At 37.8% G+C, this 17,691-nt stretch overlaps 1 protein-coding gene across 3 annotated transcripts in view; it reads right to left on the bottom strand.

Moving 5' to 3' along the window:
• The window catches only part of ARHGAP20 (Rho GTPase activating protein 20), a 172,648-nt gene that overhangs the window by 107,895 nt on the left and 47,062 nt on the right, over window positions 1-17,691 (bottom strand). Inside the window, exon 1 of one of the 3 annotated variants that reach the window (XM_057748503.1) lies at window positions 9,092-9,109. The exons of the other annotated variants lie outside the window; for them this stretch is intronic. The gene's annotated coding sequence lies outside the window, so the exon portion shown is untranslated. Of the gene's footprint in view, window positions 1-9,091; window positions 9,110-17,691 lie in introns of those variants that run through there. 3 annotated transcript variants of the gene reach the window in all.

Raw genomic sequence — 17,691 nt, 5'->3', positions numbered from 1 at the left:
GGTTCAGATAATAATTATATAATGGTATACTGGAAGGAACAAAAAGATCATACTTGATTAAAAGTAGTTCTATCTACAATTTCTAGATCTGTTAAAGTTAAAAAATATCATCTCATAATTCCTAATTAAGAAATTAAAAGGGACTTCCCTGGTGGTTCAGTTGGTAGAACTCCAAGCTCCCAGAGCAGGGGGCCTGGGTTCAGTTGCTGGTCGGGGAACTAGTTCCCACATGCATGCTGCAACTAAGAGCTCGCATGCTGCAACTAAGAAGTCTGCATGCTGCAACTAAGGATCCCACATGCCGCAATGAAGATCCCTCATGCCACAACTAAGACATGGCAAAGCCAAAATAAGTAAATAAATATTAAAGAAAAAGAAATTAAGAAATATACTTAGGAAGTTCTCCAGGCCTACAGCTCACATGTAACAAAATGTAAGTTATCCACTACCTACAGCTCACATGTAACAAAATGTCAGTATTGAAGTTGATACATAAATGAGTTGATTCTATTAGTTGATTCATATGTAGTAGAGAGGACTCAGCATCAACAGGAAACTTTAAGGATAGCTGACTTTTGAACAATACGGGTTTGAACTGTGTGGCAGTCCACTCCTACATGACTCATGGTTGAAACCTTGAATGCAGAGGAATCACCAATATGGAAGGCCAACCATAAATCATGTGCAGATTTTTAACTGCGTAGATGGTCAGTGCCCTTTAGGCCCCTGCCTTGTTCAAGGGTCAACTGCACAATTTTACCAAACTACCTACATAATAAGTTTCAGAGCAAGAAAGAACATAATAAATACTTGCTTTAAGGTATTTTTAAAAGAAAATCATAGCAATGAGTTTTTTGAAGGCTCTTAAAAAACTCAGAGGCTACATTTTTAAGCACATTCTTAGTTTTGATAAATTTATTTCAATTTAAATCATCTGGGAAATAAAAGAGAAAATGTACTTTTTAGTGGATGCTAAATATAAAGTTGAATATTAATGGAGGATTTTAATCCAGTGTTGTTTTTCTATATTGAGATGGATAAACTATTTGAAGAAGTTTAACTTTTATTTTTTAAATCCTAATCATAGCCATATTTACAAATAATTCGCTCAGTTACTTACATATTAATGATTGCCTACAATGCATTAAGCACTATTTAAGGCACTGGGTATAGAGCAGCCAATGAAATAGCCAGGGGCCATGCAAAGAATTTCACCTTTTTTATTCTGAGTGAAATAAGAAAAGTGGGTGGTTTGGACAGAGAAGTGACAGGATCCTTATGGTGAATAGAATGGGAGGAGGCAAAAGTTGAAGCATGTAATAAATACTTGCTTAAAGAACATTTAAAGGAAAATCACAGTACTGAGTTGGCTAAAATGCCTTAAGTAAAAACTTTTTGAAATATAGTAACTTAGGAAAGAGATAATGGTGGTTTGGTAACTGTGGAGGTGGTAAGAAATAGTTCTATTCTGGATGTATTTCAAAGTGGAGCTTAACAGGATTTGATGATAGACTGATTTTTGGCATGAGCAACTGGGGATAGGGGTGGGGATAGGAAATTCAGTTCCAGACATATAAATGTGAAACAACAATTAGACATAAAAATGGAGATGTTAAAGCTATGAATGAGATCAGGTCATGCAGGGAGTTAGTATAGATGGATAACAGGTTCAAGCACTGTGCCCAGAGGCACCTCAACATTTAGCAGTTGGGAAAGAAGGTGAAACCTGGCTGTCAGTAAACAGAACCAAGAAGCCCAGGGAAGAAGGGAAAGATAGGGGTATCCAACACTACAGAAAGGTCAAGGAAGATGATCTGACCATTGGACTTGGCATTATGGCAGTCATCAGTGACCCTGTCAAGAACAGTTCTGGTGCGTATTCATGAAGAAATGATTCCAATTTGGTTAACATCAAATTTTAGGTAATTGATGATTCTGCAAGAATCATCATATAACTTGTCCAAAACCATCCACAATTTTTGGAAAAAAAACTGTTAAAAGATACAAAATAAAATTGGAAACATACAAAAGAAATCTCTAAATTCAAAGAAGTGCTAATAAAATGGTCTTGGCCATTATTTGGTATAAGTATTACAAAGTTCTAACAGTATTTCTCTTACTATAACAGATAAAAACTAAACTGAGTAGAACATAAAAAAGCTATCATAATTAGAGCAGATTTTTTCATATATTCCAGAAAATTCTCCCCACAGTGCTAAGAAAGTACCTTCCCTCTGAAGATGCAAAGTATGTTTTCTTATGCTCAGCAGCAGTAATTTTTATCAAACACTGGCAGCTGTTAATAAAATCAATGTTGAAGTCAAGAATCAGTTAATATGTTATAGGGAAAAGATGTCAGAACACTTTCTTTGACAGCCAGTCTATTTCAGTTTTCAAAAAGAAGATGTTTTAAAAGTACATTGTACATGAAAGCCTTGAATAAACTACCAAAAAGCCCAGGATGCTTTTTGTTCGAAGCTTTAGGATTGAACAACCATCCTGTCTACCAAACTCAGTCATGTATGTACATATATATGATGAAATCCTGATAATGGGACCTAGCAGTTGTTACAGATGCCAGTAATTATGATTCCAAACAAAGGAGTATGCTCTTAGGTCCCATACCACAACACAAAATGCTTTATAAATAACTAAATCTCTGCTTTTAGTTCACAATATAATATTCTCATTTGTCTCTTTTTGATAAAAGTACCCCAAATTCATGTAACTGAGCTTCCTAGATAACCTGGTTGTTTGTTTTACTGTGCTAAAATTTACTTACTGTAGGTAGAATAAAAACAATAATATTAAAAAGATGCTGTATTTGTTTTAGATAGGGCTGACAATTTATCTCAAGTGCTTTAAGCAAGCCTATGCAGGGAAATCTAATCTTGACATTAACTCTTGAAAGCATGAAAATCTAATACACTTTCCAATTTCAAATGAAAATTAAGCCAAACCTTAAAATAAAAGCTTTACGTGGAATATACACAATATATACTGTCAACAATTATTCTGAGTTAGATTCTTAAGTTCTTAAGAGAAACAAATTTTATATTTACTACTGTATAAGAAATTGTCTAATTTCCAATTATTAATCCTTTTCACCTGGGGCTCTCACCATTGGTGCAAATATCTGAATGAAATATGATGTAACACTCTTTTTACCCTGTAAAACTTTGGCATCTGTCACTAAAACAAAAAGCAAACAAAAGAGACACAAAATATCCTTTAAGTTGACCAGGCACCATTGACTGGCATCCAGATGTATTGAAAATAGTGAAATTAGACATAAAAATGATATAATATAAGGCCCCAGATGGTAAGTATCATAGAAAAGAGGTATAACTCATATGCTAAGGGAATTTAAGTGTCAGAAAGTGTCCTTCAAGGCAACTAGGTGGTGAAGTGGGAAGAAGAGGGTGGCCAAGGAGGAAGACAGGCAATTAGAAAAAGCTTCACAGAGGAGTCAGCATTTGATCTGAGTCTTTCAGAGAGTTAACTTGTGGGCAAAAGAGAAAAATTTCAGCATTAAAAGATCAGGTGAGTTGCTAAAGGTCACAAAATTAATTATTGAAAGTCAGGCCAGGAACAATGGTTTCCTGATGCCTAAAAGCAAGTAGGCTTTGGATTAGACATTAAATTTGGGACAGAAGTGGCAGTTTTGGCAATACTTTAAATCTAGTTTTTCTCATAGTACGTGATCTCTGTCTATTTTTCCATTTTTCTGGTTGAAAATGGTCACAATGAAAACACTTTGCTAAAAGATCACTGAGAACAGGAAAACTTTCACAGTTTATGTTTAAATTACCTACATTACTTGATCCTTCTCCTCTCTAAACAGAAACTGTGTGAAACTTTAAAAAAAGTCTGTATCTTGGTATACTAGGAGTATCTGACTCATAACAGATGTTATTATTATTTATTGACTGAATGTACTACAAATGTGCTACTTAGCACTTAACGACATAGTATCCTTCATGTTCTCTACTTATTTTGTATCTGTATGCCATGTTTCCTCAACTGGATGGAGTGCCCAGTGAGCACTGTACACCATATAGCAAGGTAGGATCCTTGTCTTATTTCTAATCCCCTGTTTCTAGAACTGTGCCTGGTGCAGAGGACTCAAATGTTTGCAGAATGAACAGCTAAACAAACAAAACAGTGTCTTCAGTTTCTTCCCCACCTATAAAAGTAAAGTGGAGAAATCATGCAATTTATCTGGATCATTCAGAAACCAAAACCAAACTCCAAAGCTGCTTTTCTCTGAATCTATGTTGGTATTCACACTTTTTAGCTGGAGAGGGGTAGGAGTGGGAAAGAGAGGTTCTCCTCTCCTCTGGCTGATGATAACCACAGTTCCAGTAACCCAGTGGAGCACAGTGTAAAGTAACTAACTCTCCCGAGGGAAGGCAACCCATTTGCTTATTTGTTCTTGTTCCCCACCTACTTTATGATTGTAGTCTCACTTTTACATCCACATCACTCTATTTCTGGAATTGTTTTCCATCAATGCTCCTAAATAAAAATACAAGAGGAAGGGAGGAGAATTCCAGAAAGATGAATATTTGACTTCACGTAATTTCATTCTTAGTGGCTTCAAGTGATCAAAGCATTCCAAGAAGTGAGAAAAAGCTAAAAGATACTAGAAAAAAACCTCATCCAACTGCTTCTCTTGCCCAGATTAACAGACTCTAACTCAGACTCGAAGGCTTCAGCTGTGTGCACATGTACGAAGCATGTGTTAAGATGCCCAGCGTGGTTTTGGATTCTAACCCCCCATGCAACGGTGATGCTCCTTACAAAATACGAAGCCTAGCATACACTCAACAAATGTTTCCTGAACAGAAATCCAAACTGGACTAAAGAAAAATAAGAAACATTGCTCACCGACTGGACACTAGTCATGGGAACTATCGTATCAAGATCATATTAAAATTTCTTTCCTCATTCTCAAATTTTTTTCTCATGTTCAAATCAAGAGATTAATCCCAATGACCATAAATTAATGCTATGTAACAAATGTCTTAATTTCCATTTTATTAAAAATCTTTAAAAAATGTTAGTAATAAATGCAATACTCATAAATAACTGCTGGTGCATGTTCCAGTGTGAAACCCACATATTAAAAGTCAGACAAAATAAAAACTGACAGCTCAACTAAAACCAAACCACATTTTAAAGTCATTTTTCACATAGCTAAAATGACATCATTGCCTTAACAAAACAGAAAGCATGCACTGCATGTGTGTTGGTGGAGCTGAGCAAACACACATGTGGCCTGATTTATTTCCAGACTGTGAAAATTTTAGTGCACTGCTAAAGGTGCTTTCTCTGACCCTTCAGCACAAGTGCTAAAGCAATACTCCCCGTCACAGAGGCCTCACTGAAAGAGGCACTGGGAAAGTTCTCTACTGTTTCTATCATTCCCAATAAAATTACATTGGAAATAATTTCCAGAGGTTTCTGTCTATAGGGGTTCACAGAAGGTTTGAGAATAAGGCTTTAAGTAGAACATAAATTCCAATGGAAGTTTCATTTTTCTCATTCTTCAGAAAAAGCTTCTCCACTGACCTCAACTCTGGAGATCTATAGGGAGTGTCAGTATCCCATAAAAAGAGTCGAATTAACTCCATCTGAGCTGTCTTTACTCTTGTTCTCCTTTTTATAAGCAAGAAACTAAGTAGACAGATTTTGCGAAGAGAAAAAAACAAAAGAAGAGGTGGGGAACAAGCCTCCTTCTCTTCTAGAACCAGGGCTTAAGCTAGGAAATCAGGGTCCCTGCCCTCCAGGAAGACAATGGGTTTTGTCTGTTTTATTCACTGCTGTTCTCCTAGTAGTGCCTGGCCACAGGAAACTCAATGAATATTTGCTGAATGAATTATGATGATGAATGTCTACTTTGTTATGGTCTTGTAAAGCCCCTTACAGACAGTCATGGGCCTTCCCTGAAGGTGGCAGATACTGTCAGGGCTAGTGACATGGGAAGAGGCAGGTCTCTGAAGTAAACGAGAATGCCTGACTCTGACTTCTCAATCTGATTTGGTGCTTTATAAGACCGTGGAGCTCCTTAGGGTTGGCACTGAGATGACCAGGAGAAAGGGAGGAAAGAAACAGTTCTAATTTAGAAATGACATTTTCTAAAGATATGCTACTTCTCTTGGGGCCCAGCATTTCTCTGAGTATCTCCCATGGGGTGTCAACAGATGTCCAGCTCAGGGAGTCCTGCCCTGTTTTTCTACCTAGTCACTCTCTATCTAATTGCTCTATTTTCCCCCCATACTAGGTACCAATTTCTAATACCCTCATTTGTTTGTGTGTTTTGCTATCCACATCTCCCCACTAGAACATAAACTCCATGAAAGCAAAGATCTCACAACTACATAACCAAATGCCTACAAAAGTCCCTGACACATATTTGTCACTTAAATATTTGTTGAATATAATAACAGTTGCCAGGCATTGTTCTATGAGGTGAATGAGACAAACAAAATGCCTATCCCATCTAGAGCTTATGTTTTGTGAAGATCAGGAAAAAGGAACCTGAGGGAAATGTGAGATTGAAGAGGTTTCTTTACTTCCCTATTTTCCATAATATGCTCTATGTACAGTGAAAACTGATGAAGAGCCTTCCTTCCCCTCAGTTGAACACCTGACAACAGAAACATTTCCCATTTACACTGAACACAGGTTGAGAGATGCATTCCTGTGTCTTAGGTAACCCCATCTGGTCTGCCCTTGCTGTGATGCTGGCACTACAGGAAGGCTTCTATGTGTACATGTGGTTCAGAATCTCAATTGCCAGTGTGATGATGGCAGTGATAACTAGACAGAGATCCTCAGTGGTTTCTGGAAGTAAAGGGATAAGACACCAAATCGAGAGTTCCAGCCATCCCCCCCTGCCTGGATAGTCTCCTCTGACTACCAATGTAGAAGGATTGGGTTTATTTATTCAGCTTAAGTATTTCTGAGCTTCTTTATTAATCTTGTACAACTCTTGCCCATTTGTATCTTCAAATATTTTTTTCTGCCCCATTTCTCTCTCTCTTCTTATGCGACCAGTTACACGTATGTTAGACTTTTTGATATTATTCCACAGCTCCTGGATGCTTTGCATGTTTTCTTCTCTGGGTTTCACTTTGGAAAATTTTTATTAATCCATCTTTAGGTTTGCTGATTCTGTCTTCAGCTATGTGTCAAGTTTGCGGATAAACTTGTTGAAGAATTCCTCACTTTTGATATCACATGTTTATCTCCAAGATTTCCCCTTGACGCTCTTTCAGTCTCCATCTCCTTGGTAAAGTTTCCTATCTGTTTGTGGATGCTGTCGACTTTTTCCACAATTCTTTACATGTTAATCATAGTTGTTTTAAACGTCCCTATCTGATAGTTCCAACATCTGGTTCATCTCTAAGTCTGGTTGACTGCTTTGTCTTTCAACAGTGTTTTTTTTTTCTTGCTACTTAATGTGTTGTGAAATTTTTGATTGAATACTGGACATTGTGCTAGAAGAACAATAAAGACTGAGGAAACTAGCATTTTCTCATTTTTCTGTTAGGCCATTAGCATGGGAGATTGGGTCAATTTAGGCAGTCACTGAACTGGGTTTGGGTTTTGTTGTTGCTATCTTTAACCTCAGTGTACACAGGGTTCGGATTCTTCCAGTGATGGACTGCTACTGCCTTGTACTTAGTGTGAGGTCTGGAATACTGGAGAGTTTTTCTCAGTGTTCCTGCTCCACTGTCATCTTTTAGCCGTCCCTGAATGCCTGCCCTACATGGGGGGGTTGGGGGGAGGCAGTTCTTGCCAGCTCTTGTTCTTGTCCTAGCAGTAGACTCCTATTGCTTGTTACTCTATTTAAGGCAAAGAGAGGTAAATAAACCACAGAAGTGTTTAGGGATAAGGGCGTGAGGAGGCAGTGCCAAGACATGAGGATGAAGAGCAATAAACTCCAGAGTCAGACACACCTGAGTTTGAAACCTGGTCTGCTGCTTCAAGACTACGTGACTTTGGCCAGTTGGTTAAGCCCTTTAAACTGCATTTTACCAGTCCATTAAATAGAAGTATTAATGCTTACCTCTCAGGGCTGTTGCGAAGAGTAAATGAGATAATCCACCTAAAGCACTAGCTAAGCACAACTGGAATACATGTACTCAATATTCATGGCTATTACTACTGGTATCAGGGGTTCTCTATCACACAGCAGAGGCACCAAGGTCCTCTGCAGCAATACTCATTTGGGACTTCTGTAGAAACCCTAAGAAGCCTAAACAGTCACTTGCTTTAGGAAAACAAACCCTGTAGCCTTTGTATAATCCTCTTCTTCCTTAAGATACTATAGTTCCTATCTCCTCCTTGGCACAAAAAATAGAAAAGGTATTTAAAAGTAGCTCAGGGAGAGAGTCCCTCCTACTGGAAGTAGCAAGTAATAATTTATGCTTGGCAAGTAGGAAGAATTACTAACTTCGTCTGTTTCACTGTGCCTACGTGGGAGGAAAAGCAGATTAAAAAAAAGTATTTGCTGAAAAAACATTCTTATGTACAGGGCAAGTTAAACTTTGGTTCATGTAATGCAAATATAGTGAAACATGGATATATTGCTCAGTAATGAGTTCATTTCTGTCCAGGGACTCAGGTGTGGCCCCTGTCTACAATACCCTAGACTCAGGTTGTTGCTATTTATTGTTAGTTTGTTTTTGTTTTGGGCTACCAGAGTCTGTAGCAGCTCTCCCCAGACATTCAGTAATCATGAAGAGACCTGGAAACTGCCCTTCTAGTATTGCTCAAGGATTAACTATATTTCCTGAATTTCACTCCTTGGGCTATACTACCTAGCTATGGCTTAATTACTTCTGAGAATAAGACTTCACCTAGAGAATAACTTCAAATTTTGGCCTGTATCTGAATCACATTTAGGGCTTGTTAAAACATAGTATGCTGGGCCCTTGTCCTGGAATTTTTGATTCAATATGGGGTAGGACCTTTTAGTCAGTACTTCTAACATATTCCCAGGTGATTCCCAGGAGCACACTTTGTGGACCGCTGACCTCAGAGGTTTTTGTTTTCACAGAGCAGTATACCTTCTAGTTACCTGAAGTATGTGTTAGAAGAGACCACTGTCGCTGGCTTACAGAGGGAACTGTGAGAATGAAAGAAAAGTGAATAAATAACAATGGTATGGGAAGCGCTAAAAAGAAAGAATTCTCCTTCCATCAGTTTTTGAAAGGGGTTGAATCCTGAGGCTTAACTTGGGGGCAGGTGGAGAGTGCCAGCAGGTCAGCCTGTTTTCATATTATTTTCATTAGCTCCTGGGAGCACAGAGCCAATTTATCCACACCCATCTACCCTACTTCCCACGCCAGCGGGGAGTGATATTCTCAGGAACACAATCTCTAAGGACAATAATCCTCCTCTTTCCCTCTCAGAATTAAAAGAGGTTACCCACATTTCTAGGTGCCTATTTTCAATGCCTTAGAAAATAAGCAGCACTTCTGCTATTCTCTTTATCACTATTCTATGTTTGATTATAGCGGCCTCTTTTTTTTATCCACTTTCTTGTAATTAAGATCAGATATCAGAGAAAAATTGAGGCTAGAGTGGGGACAGTGAACACTTGGGCCCTAACCCTAGCCCTAGTTCTAACCCTCCCTTGCTTTGAAACCTTAGGCATTCAAGGGAGGAAACAGGGTAAAAAAACTTACCCTAAGGTTCCTTATTCATAAAATAAAAAGACTGGTGGAAAGATCTATATGATTATTTTAGAAAAGTCTTTTCCAATTCTAAAACTCCATGATTTCTAATATTCCACATTTCCTTACGAGTACAAATAGAGAAATATCTGTATCTGAAACAAACACAATAAAGGAACTTTAAATTCTACTTGAATTTATAATTACCCTTTAAAGTTGAATAATTCAATACAATAGCTTCTGTCCACGGATAGAATGCTTCCATTATTGAAAGAATGCTATTTATCAGCATTGCTTTAGAGCTCTAACCATAAAAGAGTAAATGATTCTCTTTCCTTTTCCACTAAAGCATGTTTTTTCCCCTCCTCCCACCACTACCTCACTATACATATAGTTAACAACTACATGCATCAGATATATGCAACTCTACAATAAAATTCTATTTCTAGAATAGAAAATAATTTTTGCCAAGGAATGAGTTCTTGAGTAGTACAATGGCTTCTAGAAATCTTTAAAATAGTATATAGCTTCTCATCTGCCTGGAATAGTTTAAGTATGATTCTGTTTTTAAGCTAGGGAGTTCTGCCTAAAATGTCATGTAGTTGAAGCATAGCTACCAAACTTCACAGCTTATCCCTTGTATTTCTGGGTTCCTACCTGTATTTTCAAGAGACCTCCTTTTTACACTATGTATAAGTGCTCCCATTTTTTCTATAAGCAGTACTGTCAACAACATGGGCTCTGGACTCAGACATATTTGAATTGAAATACCAGCTTTGTCATTTACTAGTTGTGTACCTTAATGTTTCAACTCTAGGAGCTTAAAGTTTTCTTACCTATTAAAATGGGGATAATTAAGAGTACTTATTTCATAGCATTGTGAAAGTTAAAATGAAGAAATGTATTTAAAATCACTTAGCAGATAACAAATGCACAAAAAAGTTAGCTACTAATGTTAAAGATCACAAGAAATTAAAATTCTTGACCCCCAAACAGGATAAGTGTCAAAATATCAATTCCCATATTACTTTCTAATTACAAAGGGAAAAAAAACATCTTTATAAAGGATATCAGATCACCTTAGTATGACAACCTGACAATAGGTACATCCTGAAGTGATACAAAATGAAATACACTGTATCGTCTATGAAGCATTCTTGCACATGATTACCTGAATATAACAAGTAATTAGACACAACTTCCAATTTATAGGAAATATGGGAGAAATAAAGGAACACATCAAATGACAAAGAAAACAAATCCAGAATGTGGGCTGCAGTGGCCAACCCCTAAGTTGGAGCACCGTGATATCTGCCTATTGCTATTCATACCCTATATCCCCTCCCACACTGTATTAGTGTTAGTCCTCATGACCAAGAGAACATGGCATTAGTGACAGCATGTCGCTTCCAAGATTAGATGATAAAAATACTCTAGCTTTCATCTTGGTTAGTTTCTCTGTGTGTGTCTTTCTCTTGGATTGCTTACTATGGGGCGAAGGTAGCTGCCATGTTGTCAGTAACCCTATGGAGACACCCACACGTCAAAACAGGCCTCCTGCCAAGAGCCACGAGTGAGTGTTAGTGTTAGTGGACCCTCCAGCATTAGTCTAGACACCAGATGACTGCAGCACCAGCTGACATCTTGATTGCACCTTTCTGAGAATCTCTGAGCCAAAACCACCCAGCTAAATTGCTCCTATATTTCACATTTTCAGAAAATGTGTGAAATAATAAATGTATGTTGTTTTAAGCTTCTAAGTTTGGGGTAATTTGTTATACAAAAATAGATAACTAATACGTCAGCTCTTCTACAGACATACCCAGAATTTAGGACAAGTTTCTTAAAAAAATTAAGGACTAAGGATTAAAAAAAAAAGTTGCAGGGACTGTTCTATATTACAAGAGACTAAGGAGACATAACTAAATGAAATTGTGAACCTTGATTTAAATCCTGGTTTTAAAAATGACAGCTATTAAAAAATGTAGGGATTATTAGAGTAATTTGAATATAAACATGTGTTAGGTAATATTAAGAAAATTTAAAATTTCTTAGGTGTGATAATGGTTTTGTTGTGTAGAAGAATGCTCTATTTTTAGAAGTTTTATGTGAAGTATTTTGTGAAAGCACTATATAATTTAATTTCAAGTGTTTCACAAAAAAAAATATAAATATGGAGATATCCAGATGAATACAGATGAAACAAATAGGGCAAATGTCAAGAATTACATATGAAGTATAGGTAGTGAATATGAGTATGATTCTATAACTTTTATGTTAAAATTTTTCCTAATTAAAATGTTTTCTAATGAAACAATTTAATATAACTACCTCCAGATTAGAGTTATCTCTAATTGTCATTAGATTAAAAAATTTCAGTCCAATGAGAACTGAGTCCAAATTTCTACACCACAGATTGCTGATACTCAGTTCAGAAGTTTGCACAATTCCAAAACAAATATATCAGAGAACCATTGTTAAACCAGTAGCTCCACTTAAAAGTTACTCCATTTATCCAATGTTTGTGGGAGGTTAAAAAAAAATTGATACTGATTCCTTTGCCTTCTTTCCCTGTTTTCATCTTATTTTCTTCTTCATAAAAAGCAGACAATTACTAAGTCTAAGAGGCATTAGTCCATTTCAGTATTCAGGTGCACAAACATAAGTTCATTTTTATGCAATAAATAAAAAACTTACGTGTTTATCCAGAACACGGTGCGGGGGACACAGTGCGGGAAAACAACAGGAGGACAAGGAATTCAGGTCCAGAAGTTAATTGAAAAAGGTCCTTTAAAACCAATGAGTTAATGTGCAAGTTTAGTAAAATTTTACTTCTTACTGTCATATTGATATGGAAATATTGTCTGGGTGTAAGTTCTCAGTTTTAAGAAAAATTCAGTGACCCTCTCATCATTAACATATCCAAATTATACTTTTAAAAAAATGACATAGTCAAAACAATAATTCAGTATTTATTTTTATATAAAGAATATTTTATATTTCCACATTGTACTGATGAGTTTGTTTTTTTGTCATGCATTTCTGATTATGGTTTCAGAGCAGAGTAAATATTTTAAAATTTAGTTTATATTTATTTAGAATGGCATATAGTTTAAAATACAAGTTTTCCTTCACACCAATAAAAATTTAAAGTGCCCAGACCAAGGAGACAAAGGAATCTCGAGGAGACGTGCCCCTCTGAGAGGCAGCTGTGAAGGGGGAAAGCTTCCACACACTGGGAAGCCCCCTCACTGGCAGGGACGGATGGCGGGAGCTTTGGAGCCCCCAGAGGACAGAGCAACAACAGATGCATGGAGGGCAGAGGGGAAAGATTCCCGCATGGAGGATCCAGGCAGCACTCCCCAGCCAGAGACATTGGTTTGCTCACCCACAGTGGTGGGTGGGGGCTGGGCTCCAAGGTTTAGGCTTCGGAGAACAGACACCGGGGAGAGAACTGGGGCTAGCTGCAAGGAAACAGCCTGGGGGGAAGTGCACCACAGCTAGCTGGGAGGGAGTTTAGGGGAAAGCCTGCGCCTGATGGAGAGGCAGGAGACCTTTGTTTCGGGGTGCTCGAGAGGATCTTGCTGCTCCACCAACTCACAGGCTGCAGAGCAGCACTTGCACGAGTGCCACATGCAAACTGCGGCTGCTAAATCGAAACACAGAGGCTGCGGCCACCGCCAAGGGTCCTGTGCGTGGGGCAGGTCATTGTCCACACCCTCTCAGCAGCAGGTGAAGCCTGCCAATGCCAAGGGTCCTGAGTTCAGGACCAACTTTCCTGGGAGAACACATGGCACACCTCAGGCTCATGCCAACCTCTGCTACTGTAGGCACTCTCGCAAATTTCAATTAGACTGCCATACACCTCCCTCCCCCCAACCTGAATTTGCAAGTGAGCCCCAATCACCCTCTTTTGCCCTCTCTTGCCTGGGCAGGGAACTGAATCCTGAGAGCAGTCCACACACAAATAAGGGACCAAAACCAAAACTGATTCCTGAGGACTACAGGACCAAAGAAGAGAAAGGGAAATAGCCACAGGAGGAGCAGATTCAATACCCATAGTAGGCTTGATAGACCCTGTATCTGTGATTACTTGAATAGACAAGTGTTTCTACAATAGAGGCTGTAGACTTAGGGGGCAACTGTGGACTGTGGGGGCAAATACACACAGGACTAATACGAGATCACAGTCTGAGCTCTTCACAGTCCTTCCCACAGCAGGTGCAGAGACCTCCCTAGGAGTACTGGAGGACTTCCTGGTATGTTTGACTTGTTCCTGGTTTTATGTATTTGTTAGTTGAATCTTTAAAGTATATATCTGTATGTAGATTTGTTTGTTTGTTCATTGGTTTGATCACTCCCTCTTTTGTTTTCTTTGTCCTCTCTCTTTCTCTTTGTTCTCTCTTCTTATTCTCTTTTTGCAAGTGCAAGTGTGCACATCAGCTTGTGCGATTTTGACTGATTAGAATTGCTTTCATAACCAGTCTTGCGGATTTGTCTGTCCTTTCCCTTTCTTCCTTTTTTTCTTTTCTCTCCTTCTACCTCCTTTTTCTCAATGCTGTGCATCTTCCAGGGTTTTTGTGTCCCGGCCAGGGGTCAAATCTGGATCTCTGAGGCAGCAGAGCTGAGCCCAGGATGTTGGACCACCAGAGAACTCCCGACCCCATGGAACATTAATCAGCAAGTACTCTCCCAGAAGTCACATTCTCAACACTAAAATCCAAATCCAACCAAAGTCCAGCAAGCTCTAGTGCTTGATACCTCAAGCCAAACAGAACAGAGACAAGAGGAATTACTATTAAGCAGCACAGGGAAAGGAGATAGCAAATACTATAAATCAGACAAAATGAGAAAACACAGAAACACCTTGCAGGCAAAGAAGCAAGATAAAAACCCACAAGACCAAATAAATGAAGAGGAAATAGGAAAATTGTCTGAAAAAGAATTCAGAGTAATGATATTAAAGATGATCCAAAATCTCAAACACAGAGAAAAATACAAGAAAGATTTAATAAGGACCTAGAAGAACTAAAGAGCAAACAAACAGTAATGAACAACACAACAAATGAAATTAAAAATACTCTAGATGGTATAAACAGCAGAATAACTGAGGCAGAAGAATGAGTAAGTGAGTTGGAAGATAGAATGGGGGAAATAACTGCCACAGAGCAGGAAAAAGAAAAAAGAATAAAAAGAATGGAAGACAGTCTCAGAGACCTTGGTGATATTAAGTGTACCAGCATTCGAATCATAGGTGTACCAGAAGAAGAAGAAAAAAAGAAAGTGTTTGATAAAATATTTGAAGAGATTATAGTGAAAAACTTCCCCAACATAGGAAAGCAAATAATTAATCAAGTACAAGAAGCGCAGAGAGTCCCATACATAATAAACCCTAGAAGAAAGACACTGAGGCACATATTAATTAAACTAATGAAAATTAAACACAAAGAAAAAATATTAAAAGCAGCAAGAGAAAAGCAACAACACATATGGGAAAGCTCATAAGGATAACAGCTGATCTCTCTGCAGAAACTCTGCAGGCCAGAAGGGAATGGCAGGATATACTGAAAGTTTTGAAAGAGAAAAAACCTACAGCCAAGAATACTCTACCCAGCAAGAATCTCATTCAGATTCAACAGAGAAATCAAAAGCTTTACAGACAAGCAAAAGTTAAGAGAATTCAGCATCACCAAAACAGCCTTACAACAATTGCTAAAGGAACTTTTGAAGGCAGGAAATACAAGAGAAGGAAAAGACCTACAAAAACAAACCCAAAACAATTAAGATAATGGTAACAAGAACACATATGTCAGTAATTATCTTAAATGTAAATGGATTAAATGCTCCAACCAAAAGACAAAGACTGGCTGAATGGATACAGAAACAAGACCCTTATATAAGCTGTCTACAAGACACCCACTTCAGACCTAGGGACACATACAGACTGAAAGTGAGGGGATGGAAAAAGATATTCCATGCAAATGGAAGTCAAAAGAAAGCTGGAGTAGCAATACTCATATCAGACAAATTAGACTTTAAAGACTATTACAAGAGACAAGCAGGGACACTACAAAATGATCAAGGGATCAAACCAAGAAAAAGATATAGCAATTGTAAATATCTATGCCCCCAACATAGGAACACCTCAATACATAAGGCAAATGCTAACAGCCATAAAAGGGGAAATCGACAGTAACACAATAGTAGCAGGAGACTTTTGAAGACCCCACTTACATCAACGGACAGATCACCCAAACACAAAATAAATAAGGAAACACAAGCTTTAAATGACACATTAGACCATCTCAACTTAATTGATATTTATAGGAAAGAGAAATTAAGGAAACTCTCCCATTTACCACTGTAACAAAAAGAATAAAATACCTAGGAATAAAACCTGCCTAAGGAGGCAAAAGACCTGTATGCAGAAAACTATAAGACACTGATGAAAGAAATCAAAGACGATACAAACAGATGGAGACACATACCATGTTCCTGGATTGGAAGAATCAACATTGTGAAAATGACTATACTACCCAAAATAATTTACAGATTCAACGCAATCCCTATCAAATTACCAATGGCATTTTTCACAGAACTAGAACAAGAAATTTTACAATCTGTATGGAAACACAAAAGAGCCTGAATAGCCAAAGCAATCTTGAGAAAGAAAGATGGAGCTGGAGAAATAAGGCTCTCTGACTTCAAAGTATACTACAAGGCCACAGTGATCAAGACAGTATGGTACTGGCACAAAAACAGAAATATAGATCAATGGAACAGAACAGAGAGCCCAAAGATAAACCCACACACATATGGGTACCTTATGTTTAACAAAGGAAGCAAGAATATACAATGCAGAAAAGATAGCCTCTTCAATAAGTGGAGCTAGGAAAATTGGACAGCTACATGTAAAAGAATGAAATTAGAACACTTCCTGACAGCATACACAAAAATAAACTCAAAATGGATTAAAAAGCTAAATATAAGGCCAGACACTGTAAAACTCTTAGAGGAAAATATAGGCAGAACACTCTACGAGATAAATCAAAGCACTATCCTTTTTTTTTTCACAGACATATATATAGTACCAACTGTAAAATAGATAGCCAGTGGGAAGTTGTTGTATAACAAAGGGAGTCCAACTCGAGGATGGAAGATGCCTTAGAGGACTGGGACGGGGAGGGTGCGGGGGAGTTGAGGGAGGGAGGGAATACGGGGATATGTGTATAAAAACAGATGATTGAACTTGGTGTACCCCCCAAAAAAATAATAAAAAGAACTTTTATTGAGATACAATTGACATAGAATAAACTGCATATATTTAAAGTGTACAACTTGATGATTTTTTCTTATTAGTAATGTATATATATGGTAATCCCAATCTCACAATTCATTCCCCCCCAACTCCCCCCACTTACCCATCTGGTGTCCATATGTTTGTTCTTTACATCTGGGTCTCTATTTCTGTCTTCCAAACCAGCTGATTTCTACCATTTTTCTATATATCACATATATGTGTTAATATATGATATTTGCTGTTCTCTTTCTGACTCACTTCACTCTGCATGACAGTCTTGAGGTCCATCCATGTCTCTACAAATGTCCCAATTTCATTCCTTTTCACAACTGAGTAATATTCCATTGTATATATATACCACATCTTCTTTATCCACTCCTCTGTTGATGGACATTTAGGTTGTTTCCATGTCCTGGTTATTTTAAATAAAAGCACTATCTTTTTTGACCCACCTCCTAGAATAATGGAAATAAAATCGAAAACAAACAAATGGGACCTAATGAAACTTAAAAGCTTTTGCACAGCAAAAGAAACCATAAACAAGACAGGAGGACAACCCTCAGAATGTGAGAAAATACTTGCCAATGAAGCAACAGACAAAGGATCAATCTCCAAAATATACAAGCAGCTCATGCAGCTCAATATCAAAACACACAACCCAATCCAAAAATGGGCAGAAGACCTAAATAGACACTTTTGTGA

The sequence above is a fragment of the Hippopotamus amphibius genome, chromosome 9, assembly GCF_030028045.1.
Source record: "Hippopotamus amphibius kiboko isolate mHipAmp2 chromosome 9, mHipAmp2.hap2, whole genome shotgun sequence".
In the NCBI taxonomy this organism is placed as follows: Eukaryota; Metazoa; Chordata; class Mammalia; order Artiodactyla; family Hippopotamidae; genus Hippopotamus; species Hippopotamus amphibius.
Note: the sequence above shows the minus strand (reverse complement) of the source record. Positions and strands in the feature narration are given on the sequence as shown.